The following is an 11,476-nucleotide window of genomic DNA, read 5'->3' as shown; positions in this document are numbered from 1 at the left end:
TGAAAGCTTAGAGAAGGAAGGGCTGAGCTGAGTGAGAGTTCTTTCTATCTCAAACAGGAGAAGAAAGAGAATGGGAAAGTAATTTCTAAGCTTGAGAAAAGAATTGAAGAAGTTTGGAGAAAGAGAGAATGCTACTAATAACTCATGGGTTCAAAACCAAGGTGCATGCTGGAAAATGAAATTCTTTACATTGAAGCGTGGCACCATACGGATCGAGTTGAACATCCTTCTAGTCAAACTTGGTTAGACGTGGGCGTGGATCGGAAGAGCTATCGTGTGTCGAATATCAAGTGGAGCCGAGTCACTTTACAACAAGCCTGACGCGTTATTCCACCTAATCGTCAATACGTGTCCCTCAGGCTGTCTGACATGCTTTCCCTCCCGCAAGTTGACACGTGGCCGCTTTCCCTCCCGCAAGTTGACACGTGGCCGCTTTCCCTCCCGCAAGTTGACACGTGGCCGCTTTCCCTCCCGCAAGTTGACACGTGGCCGCTTTCCCTCCCGCAAGTTGACACGTGGCCGCTTTCCCTCCCGCAAGTTGACACGTGGCCGCTTTCCCTCCCGCAAGTTGACACGTGGCCGCTTTCCCTCCCGCAAGTTGACACGTGGCCGCTTTCCCTCCCGCAAGTTGACACGTGGCTTGCTATCTATCTGACGTGCTTTCCATCCCACAAGTTAACACGTGGAAAATTTTCTCTCTTGACAATGCGCCTGATGCGTTATTCCACCCAATCGTCAATACATGTCTCTCAGGCTGTCTGACACGCTTTCCCTCCCGCAAGTTGACACGTGGCTTGCCGGCTGTCTGACGCGCTTTCCTTCCCACAAGTTGACACATGGCTTGTCGAAAAATTTTCTCTCATGAGAGTTGCAATACTTAATCTGGCCTTCAAAGTGAGTTCATTAATCTCCTTGTTCGTGAAAAGACTTTGAGAAATCCAAGAATTTCATCTTTCTTAAAAGAACATATCGAACGGCCAAAATAAGTTCATTTACCTCCTTCTTGTTCCTGAAAGAACTCTCAGAAATCCTCGAATTTCATCCTTCATTGAAGAACATATCGAACGACTCAAATCTAAAGAAAATTTTTGAATGACCGTATCATCGGTTTAAAGTTCGTAATGTTGTAACCCCATATCATGAAAAGATATAAAGAATTAATAAAACTTGGCCTATGTAATTGTCGAACCTACGACCTTCACATTTTTAACACTACAAACTTACAACTGAGCTAATTGGGCATAAATTTTATGCACATTATAGATCATTAGCTCCTAATCCAGCCAATTGAGTTTCGTTTACCTAACTTTATGCATAATAAACTTAAAAAAGTTATTATCTTCTAAATTTCATAGTGTTTTAACTCGTATCATGAAAATATATAATTAAAAATGAGGGAGATTGGCCCATGCAGTCGAATCTGCGACCTTCACGTTATTAGCACATAGCTCTAACCAACTCAACTAACAGGCCATAGATTTTCTCGCCTGACAATGCGCCTGACGCGTTATTCCACCCAATCGTCAATACGTGTCCCTCAGGCTGTCTGATATGCTTTTCCTCCCACAAGTTGAAACATGGCTTGCCGGCTGTCTCAGGCGCTTTCCTTCCCACAAGTTGACACGTGGCTTGACGAAAACTTTTCTCTCATGAGAGTCGAAATACTGAATCTGGCCTTCAAAGTGAGTTCATTTACCTCCTTGTTCGTGAAAAGACTCTAAGAAATCCTCGAATTTCATCTTTCGTAAAAGAACATATCGAACGGCCAAAACTAGTTCATTTACCAACTTCTTGCTCCTGAAATGACTCTCAGAAATCCTCTAAAGAAAAATTGTGAACGGCCGTATCATCGGTTTAAAGTTCGTATTGTTGTAACCCCGTATCATGTAAAGATATTACTAAAAATTAATAAAACTTGGCCTATATAATTGTTGAACCTACGGCCTCCACATAGATTTTATGCACATTATAGATCGTTAGCTTCTAATCCAACCAATCGAGTTTCATTTCCATAACTTTATGTGTAATAAACTTAAAAAAGAAGATATAATTTAAAATGAGAGAAATTGGCCCCATGCAGGTGTCGAACCTGCAACCTTCGCATTATTTGCACAACGCTCTAACCAACGCTCTAACCAACTGAGCTAATAAGCCATAGGTTTTCTCGCTTGACAATGCGCCTGACTTGTTATTCCACCCAATCGTCAATACGTGTCCCTCAGGCTATCTGACACGCTTTCCCTCCCGCAAGTTGACACGTGGCTTTCTGGCCTTAAAAGTGAGTTCATTTACCTCCTTGTTCGTGAAAAGACTGAGAAATACTCGAATTTCATCTTTCGTAAAAGAACATATCGAACGGCCAAAATAAGTTCATTTACCTCCTTCTTGTTCCTGAAATGACTCTCAGAAATCCTCGAATTTCATCTTTCGTAAAAGAACATATCGAACGGCCAAAATAAGTTCATTTACCTCCTTCTTGTTCCTGAAATGACTCTCAGAAATCCTCGAATTTCATCTTTCATTGAAGAACATATCGAACGACTCAGATCTAAAGAAAAATTGTGAACGACCGTATCATTGATTTAAAGTTCGTACTGTTGTAACCCTGTATCATGTAAAGATATTATTAAGAATTAATAAAACTTGGCCTATGTAATTTTCGAACCTACGACCTCCACGTTTTTAACATGACAATCTTACAACTGAGCTAATTGGGCATAGATTTTATGCACATTATAGATCGTTAGCTCCTAATCTGGCCAATCAAGTTTCGTTTACATAACTTTATGCATAATAAACTTAAAAAAGTCATTATCTTCTAAATTTCGTAATGTTTTAACTCGTATAATGAAAAGATATAATTTCCCATGCAGGGGTTGAACCTGCTACCTTCGCGTTATTAGCACGACACTCTAACCAACTGAGCTAATAGGCCATAGATTTTCTCGCCTGACAATGCGCCTAACGTGTTATTCCACCCAATTGTCAATACGTGTCCCTCAGGCCGTCTAACACGCTTTCCCTCCCGCAAGTTGACACGTGGCTTGTCGGCTGTCTCACGCGCTTTCCTTCCCACAAGGACATTGAAACGACGTGACCGAGGAAGAACAGAATGTTGGATTGGGTAAGGAAGACAGAACGTTGGATTTTTGAACCCTCTCAGATCTGAGTGTTTACGCCCTTACGAACCAAACAAACACCATAAACGAGATTAGGAGGAGGAGGAGACTAAAAAATGGAGGAAAAAGGACATTGAAACGACGTGACCGAGGAGAGAGAGTCGCTGAAATATTCTCTAGTAATCGGGGTGAGGGAAACGAAGTCCGACACGAGATCCGACTCACGACCCAAAACCCACAGGCAACCCTAACCGATGTGAGGGGTGGAGAAGATGAAGTCCACCTGGTCAGACCAAAACTCGAATACCCGCAACCTCATTATAGCCAAGCAACCCCATACCTAGTTTGCTCCAGTAACCTAAAATACAAAGCTTCGACCCAACAATGCAATCAGATACCAACTAGCAACCAGTCAAGTAGTCTAGTTCCTCTGTGCTTGGCCCAAAAACCCACATTCAAACAAAAAATACACAGAACACGGTCTAACCCATGATCCACTACACCAACTTGTGTGCCCACATGAACATTAAAGACCCATGCCTCGACCCACTTTGCGACTTGCTCATGTGTCAATGTCCCTCAATGACAGGGTCACTACTGCATACACCAACCCCTTCGGCTTAGCTTCTCGGAATTTTAGGTTAAAAAACGACATATTTGGCTTGATTTGACATTTTTAACATGAACCTTTACATTTTTTACCTTTCTGAAGCTGATTTTTTTTAACATAGGTAATTATGAATCAATTAATAGATGTCCTAGTGGACAGTTTCAGTTATATCAAGGACGCCAGTGTATTCCAGGCTCACAAATCATCATTTGCTATACACTCAGGTAGTATAGAAAATCAGAGTGTCCTTGAGATTCAGGCGTAAGGGTAAACTTGTACAATACTAACTTTTGTAGAAGCTTGGAAGCCATTTTAAATCTTTAGTGAGTTCAATTGATTTCAATAATGATAAGCTATTGTATTTTTATTTTACCTTTATTTGAGTTGTAAGAAGTGGAATTGAACCCACACCCTCTACCTATTATTTATAACTATTTTTATAAAGAATAGCACTTTATAAAACAAAACCTTTCTAAGTTATAAAAGTTGGATTTCAACCCATGGACTCACAAGGACCAAAACTTGAGTCCTAAAGCCTTCAACCACTCAACCATCTTAACTATTTATTATGAGACCTAACATTGGTTGAAGAGTGGAATGAAGCAATCCTTATAAGGGTGTGAAAACCTCTCTCTTAAAGATGCGTTTTAAAACTTTTAAATTTACACGATACGTAACATGCCAAAACAAACAATATCTGCTAGCAATTGGAGAGGGACACAAAACATTAACTATAAGGTTGTGGATATCTCTCCCTAGTAGACATATTTTAAAATCGTGAGGCTGATGGTGATACGTAATTAGCCAAAGTAGACAATATCAGAGGTGGGCTTGGTTTGTAACAAATTGTATTAGAGTTAGTCATTGGGTGGTGTGCCAACGAGGTTGCTGGGAACACAATGAGGTGGATTGTGAGATCCCACGTCGGTTGTGGAGGGGATGAAACATTTTTTATAAGCATGTGGAAATCTCTTACTATTAGATGTGTTTTAAAACTGTGAGGTTGTCAACGACATGTAATGAGTCAAAGTAGACAATAACTAGGCTAATACTCATAATTTGTTGGAATAGTTCAGTTGGTTAGAGCGTATGATTGTTAACCATAAGGTCGGAGGTTCATCTCTCTTTTTATCAATGGGAATGAATCATTCCATTTTAGTATGTGGAAAAATTTAACCCTCCAACCAATGTGGACAATGTCATATAATTATGTAGGTTCGTGATCATAACATTGTTATATTCTTAATTTAACATTCTTAATAATAATATTGTGTTCTTTTTAGGGGTAGCATCAATACAAAAACATAATGTAAAAAATATTTTAGCATAAACCAGTTACATCATGCATGTTCTAGTGACTCTAGGCCCCTAGAAAACTAGGGTCGTTACATATAATCTACACTTGAACATTATATAACCTAAAGAAAAACCCGTGGCAACTGTCTCGATCAAGGACTCGATTACCGCCTACAAGTAGGTTACTTATTTAGTTGCACTAGATATTACTTTTCCTTTTTGGGTGATCACTAATGGTTAGTTAAGGTCACAGAGCAGGGTCGTCCCGAGCCATGAGTTATATATGTACAAGTTGTTGTCCTTATTTTTCGAATCTCGTTCCAATTTTTATCAAATTTTTCTTTGTCACGTCAGTTCTATGTGTTACAAATTATTGTCCTTAGTTTTCGAATCTCCTTTCAATTTTTATGAAATTTTTTCTTTGTTAGGATGTGTCATGAATAATGATTTGAAGTCTTAGAAAGTTGAGTTATTATAGTTGTGCTTTGAAGTCTTTAAAATTGAGTTATTACAGTTCTTATATGCTTGAAAAATCATGTCGTGACAATTTTAAATCTCCGGTGAGTTCAATTGATTTCAAAAAATGATATGCTATTGTATTTTTATTTTACCTTTATTTGAGTTGTCAGAAGTGGGATTTGAACCCATGCCCTCTAATCCCGCATTGGTTTGAGAGGAGAATGAAAGAATAACTTACAAGTGTCTGTAAACATCTCTAGTAGCGTGTTTTAAAACTGTGATTCTGACGACGATTTGTTACGGTAAAAAATGGACAATATTTTTTAGTGTTTGGAAATGGGAACGAAGCATTTCTTAGAAGAGTGTGGAAACCTCTCCCTAGTAGACTCATTTTAGAATTGTGAGGCTGATGATGATACGTAATGGGCAAAATCGGACAACATTTGTTAGCGGTGGGTTTGGGCTATTGCGAAAGTTAACAAAGCAAGTCACCAAGCGTTGTGCCAGCAAGGACGTTGGGCCCCCAAGGAGAGTGTATTGTGAGATCCAACATTGGTTGGAGAGGGGATGAAACATTCCTTATAAGGATGTGGTGGGCTTGAGCTATTACAAAGAATTAGCTGGAATAGCTCAGTTGGTTAGAGCGTGTGGCTGTTAACCACAAGGTCGGAGGTTCAAACCCTCCTTCTAGCGATGGTAATAAGTCTACCTACTATAAATGAATTTAAAGGTAAATTAGAGGTGGAGTGTGAGTGATATCTTTTGATGGTAATAAGTCTACCTACTATAAATGAATTTAAAGGTAAATTAGAAGTGGAGTGTGAGTGATATCTTTTGATTGGTTATATATTTTCTTATTATGTTATGACTTGTTAGGATGTTACATGATATGAAAGTATGGTACTTATGATATTGTATACCCCACAATGCTATGTGCACTCCCTTCCCTCCATGGTATACCAATAGTGTGAGTGTATGTTAGTTGAAGCCCAGGTCAATGGGTAGGTATGCGAGCTCGCATGGGAGCAAATGTGTGTGTATGTAAGTCGTTAGTAGAGAAGTATGCACATCAAATTCTACCCGGACATGAATATGAGACGAAGGTCATGAAATGATATTTTATGATAACCATGATTTCATGTGTTTGCGTGAGTAGAGAAGTAGTGGAGTTACTTAATGAGTATTTCTTAAAATACTCAAGACATGCACTGCTCTTATTTTTTAGGTAAAGGCAAGGCACCTCTGCACAAATGACGATGTCGAGATGACGACCATGGGATCCAACGTACACAACACTAGTGAGATAGAGGGGTAGGATCAAACGTACAAAGACGGTTAACATCATGAGAAAGAAGGAGAAGAAACAAGATGTAGACAACGAGTTTTGATATGGAGGAATGAAGAAAGGAAAATGCATGGAAACGAGTGGAGAAGACGAAGTCCACCTGCTCGGACCCAAACTCGAATACCCGCAACCTCATTCCAGTCAAGCAACCCCATACCCAGTTTGGTCTAGTAACTAGATACCCACCAACAATCAGTCTAGTAGTCTAGTTCCTATGTGCTTTGCCCAAAACCCACATACAAGCCCAAATACACAGAACACAGCCCAACCCACGGATCCACTACACAGACCTGTGCGCCCACATGAACATTCAAGACCTGCGCCTCGAACCACTTTGCAACCTGCTCATATATCATTGTCCCTCAGCGATAGGGTCACTGTTGCATACACCGGCTCCTTCGGCTCGGGATCTCGGAGTCCTAGGCTAAAAAATGGCGTATTATGCTCGGTTTGACATTTTGACACCGACCTTTATGTTTTTTGCCCTTCCGAAGCTTATTTTTACTTTAATAGAAATATTTAAGGTCAGTATAACGACTTATTTTTGAAGTACAAGTTAAATTAAATTAGAAATGTAAATTACTAACGAAGCGAGATGGACGTTTTAATAGGAAACAACAACTGACAACACTTGGAGTAACTTCGAGAGACAAAATTCACGCTCGCATGTGTGAGTCATGTGTAGGGATGTACTACACGTCCAATTTTTCCAGACTAGAGGCCACCCCTATGATATTTCTAACAATAGGTTCCTAAGATCATTAGTTGCATGTGTTTGCATTCCCTAGCCTCAATAGTGGAGTCACTTATGAGTATTTTTTAAAATACTCAAGCCTTGTGCTACTTCTATTTCAGGTAAGGGCAAGACGCCCCTATATAGCTGACGACGACATAAAAAATAGAGATAATGACATGTGCATAGAATAATAGTATTTTATTTTCTTAGGCATAGGTTAGTATAGGGCATTTTTACTTTGATGTTTTAATTGTTTTAGAAAGATGCTTTCAAATGAGTAAGCCCATGACACTATTTTAAGATGAAGTTTAAATGCTTAATTTCGTATAAGAGCATAGTATATGATGACGGTGGAAACTTTAGGCTAATAGAAATCTAGGGTCGTTACCGTTGGTATCAGAGCTTTAGGTTATAGATTCAGTAGACTTACCTACGAGATAGGCTTGGCACGTTCCAAGGTTTTACGATCGATGTCCTGTCACCATCACGTATGTCTTGTATAAGATAAGAAAAAGAAATGCCTTTAATTGATGTACTTTTTTTGTTTACTAATATTGAATGTAATTTAGTATCAAATATGTTGAGCTCTAACTATATGATTTATGGTAGCATTATGTTCCACCTAGTTGTATTTTTATGAATATGTCATGTTTGCTAAATTATATGTTGTGAATATATGTGATATGATGCAATTTATGTTAGAGAGATATAGACTTAAGAAAAATTATATATTGGTTTTAGAATCATGCCACCTAAAGGGCACGGGAGAGGAGAACGAGGATGGAGACGACCCTGTATTAGAGTTAGAGGAAGAGGTGGAGGTGAAGATATTCCTCCTCGTGAAGGTTTAGTGACTAGAACGGACGCACCTTAAGTTGTGCTACCTTAGGCTATGGACCTCCAATAGCACTGATAGATGAAATAAATCTCACTACAAACCTGATGTGAGAATCGTTTCAGGCACTACGATCATGCTCACTCGACAAGCCAATAGGGTGTGAAAAAGGGAATGAAACCAACAAGCCAATAGGCCATCCTAACTGCTTAATGTTATACATAAGAATTACTATTTCCATTGGTGTGATTCCTTTTAGGGAACCATAAGTAAAACAGCTAAAACTAATTTTTGAACGTGGACAATATCATACTATTATGGAGGTTCGTGATTTCTAATCATCAAGCATTCTCGATGAGATTTCATAGGTAATATTATCTATCATTTTCTATTGAATCAAAACCCTTGAATTGAGTTATAATGTTATAGTAATTTTCCTTTTCTATTAAATCAAAATCCTTCAAGTGAATTATAATTTTCTAGTTCATTTTTGGGGTATCTTTGAGTTTTCTATCATTGTTACTTAGTCTTAATCGAGCATTCTCGATGAGACTTCATAGGTAATATTATCTTCCAACCTTTTATGTTGGATGAAAACCCTTGAATTGAGTTATAATGTTTTAATAATTTTCAGGGGTAGCTTCCGATCGTTGAAATAAAATGTAAATGCAACTTGGAGCCGAGTTTTTTTTAGGTATCCCTTTTAAGGTGTTTGATGTATATTGACAGTACCTATATTGCTCTCTGAGTGTTAAACCTACATTGAACCTAAGACTGAGTACCTTATTCTAGGGACACTATGGATGCAGCCCACTTTTGTATATGATATAAACAATGTGATCACTAAATTTTACATGTGAAGACATGTGAGTGGGGGCGTCCTATGCAATGAGTATTTCATAAGATCGGACCATGAAGAAAACCACTCTCACTTTATAATGTCGTTTACTTTTGACACTGATTTTTTCTTTCGATGACATAGGTAACTCAATCTTAATCCTGAGCTAACTATGAACTTCTATTTATTCGAAATTATTCTTAGATTCGTATGGGTGAGAGTGGCCTGAGTTAGCCGACTCAATAAGCCCCTCATTTTAGGAGTAAGGCTGGGTGAATAGCTGGGGACATAGGGTGTATGATGGAATTCACTCCTACCAGCTTTTAAGAATGGTAAAGAGGTTCTTCCCTTAAGTACTGACTCCAAGTCTTGAACAAGGGACCCACCCTCTCATTGGCCCGAAAGGGATTCGGTTTGGTGGTTGAACCACAAACCAATTGTTCATTAGAGGATCAATGGGACTTAAGGAACAAAAAGTAACTTTAGGAGTAAACGGTAAATTGACCTAGCTCTAGTTACGAACAATCTGTGAAGGATCGACTGACTAATCATGGTTATATCAAATGAACAGAAATATATCTATATTGAGGGGAGTGCAACAATTAGGCTGCAATAGAGTGTCTTAGTGAATAAATGCTGGTTAATAAGGTTAATGAGATTAGCCAGTCAATCTCGTTGGAGCCCATGATCTGTAGGTCCATTAGGTTCCTCTGCTAGCTCATATCGAACTAAACCTTAGAACAGTGTGACGAGTGAGTTCGAAGTGTTCGAATTCAAATTAGAGAATACACGCTAAATATATACGATATATTTAACCTCATTTTGTTTTAATTATGAATTGAACAAAAAGAGAGAATTGGGGATATTTAAATAATATTCAAATATTTTAATTATGAATAGTGATTGATAATCAATATGTGCGGGAATTGATTGGAATTGACATTTTATTTAATGTTAAATATTAATTAAATTATTTAATTAATCATTTAATATTATGTTGATTTGAAATTAATTATTTAAATTAATTGTTGAATTAAAATGAAGAAAGTCAAAATGTTGACTTCATTTAATGAAAAAATCCATGTTTGAGTGAGTAGAATTTTGAGGTATCAAAATTTGGTTTAACCAAACTTGCATGCTTGTCAAATAAACCCCACAAATTTGAGTGGAATTTTGAGTGTCAAATTTAGTGAACTCAAACTTCGCATGCTTGCCACATAATCCCACAAATTAGAGTGAAATTTTGAGTGTCAAATTTTGGTAATCTCAAATTTGCATGAACATGCAAATATGACTCTATAAATAGAGTGATCAAGGTACATGAAAATTCTTCTTGAAAAACTTTGAGAAAATCTCTCAAAACTCTCTTTTTACCTATACTAAATTTCTATTAAGTTTTATCACTCACCGGATTCCACAATCCTATTCTAAGGTCGGAGAATAGTAGGGAAGACACTAGTGGTGGTTCGAAACCGTTCGTGAGGAAAAAGAAATTTGAACTACAAAAGGTTAGTATTCAAACTCATTGAGTTTTAATGCTTTTGAACATGCTAGCTAATTTACTATAATTGATGCACATAGAGTGCCTAAGATCCAAATTGCTTCCGCGTGTTAAAATAGCACCATCAAAGTGAACTAAACTAACATAATTTATGAACAAAGGAAACAAAAAGGTATTTGAAAAGAGAGAAAACCTAAAAAGTAGGAAATTCCCGAATATGGATGCCATTCACCACGAGAAAAACACAAAAAAAATTGAAGAAATGGGGAAGAAGAAATATAAGGGAGATGGGGGGCTTTGGAGGCTTCAAAGGATGACTATGGTGGGCAAAAATATCTCTAGATGGACTAAATTTTGTCACGTAGCATACATTGGCTAACAAAATAAGCAAGCGTCGGAAAATCTCAATGCTTTTCGATGCTTGTCAATTTAGTTGACCTTGCCCATAAAATTTTGTGCTTTCAGAGAGATATTTTTTCTAACCATGGTAAACCAAATATTGATTCTCATCTTTGCTACATTTTCATTTATCATAAAAAAAATTATCGAAAGATTTAGAATATGAGTATTGTAGTCTACTAATTCTGGCAGAGTTCGAAATAATGAGTATTCCTGACCAATGCGGTGTGTACTAAGTTAGGAATATATGATGTTACATGCTGCTATAGAAATTAGTAGACAGACTGTAGTTGATTGAGAGTGCGTCTTACATACTAGTCCTAAAATTTTAAATAACC

General features: G+C 37.8%; 2 non-coding genes across 2 annotated transcripts; one reads left to right on the top strand and one right to left on the bottom strand.

Annotated features, from left to right (window-relative positions):
* Positions 1-2,861: 2,861 nt before the first annotated feature.
* On the bottom strand, positions 2,862-2,935 carry TRNAI-AAU. Its single transcript has one exon. It is a non-coding gene; the product is annotated as a tRNA-Ile (tRNA).
* Positions 2,936-6,103: 3,168 nt separating this feature from the next.
* TRNAN-GUU lies at positions 6,104-6,177 on the top strand. Its single transcript has one exon. It is a non-coding gene; the product is annotated as a tRNA-Asn (tRNA).
* The last annotated feature ends 5,299 nt before the right edge of the window (positions 6,178-11,476 follow it).

The sequence above is a fragment of the Cucurbita maxima genome, unplaced genomic scaffold (genome assembly GCF_002738345.1).
Source record: "Cucurbita maxima cultivar Rimu unplaced genomic scaffold, Cmax_1.0 Cma_Scf00076, whole genome shotgun sequence".
NCBI classification, from domain to species: Eukaryota; Viridiplantae; Streptophyta; class Magnoliopsida; order Cucurbitales; family Cucurbitaceae; genus Cucurbita; species Cucurbita maxima.
This window is presented reverse-complemented; position numbering and strand designations above follow the sequence as displayed.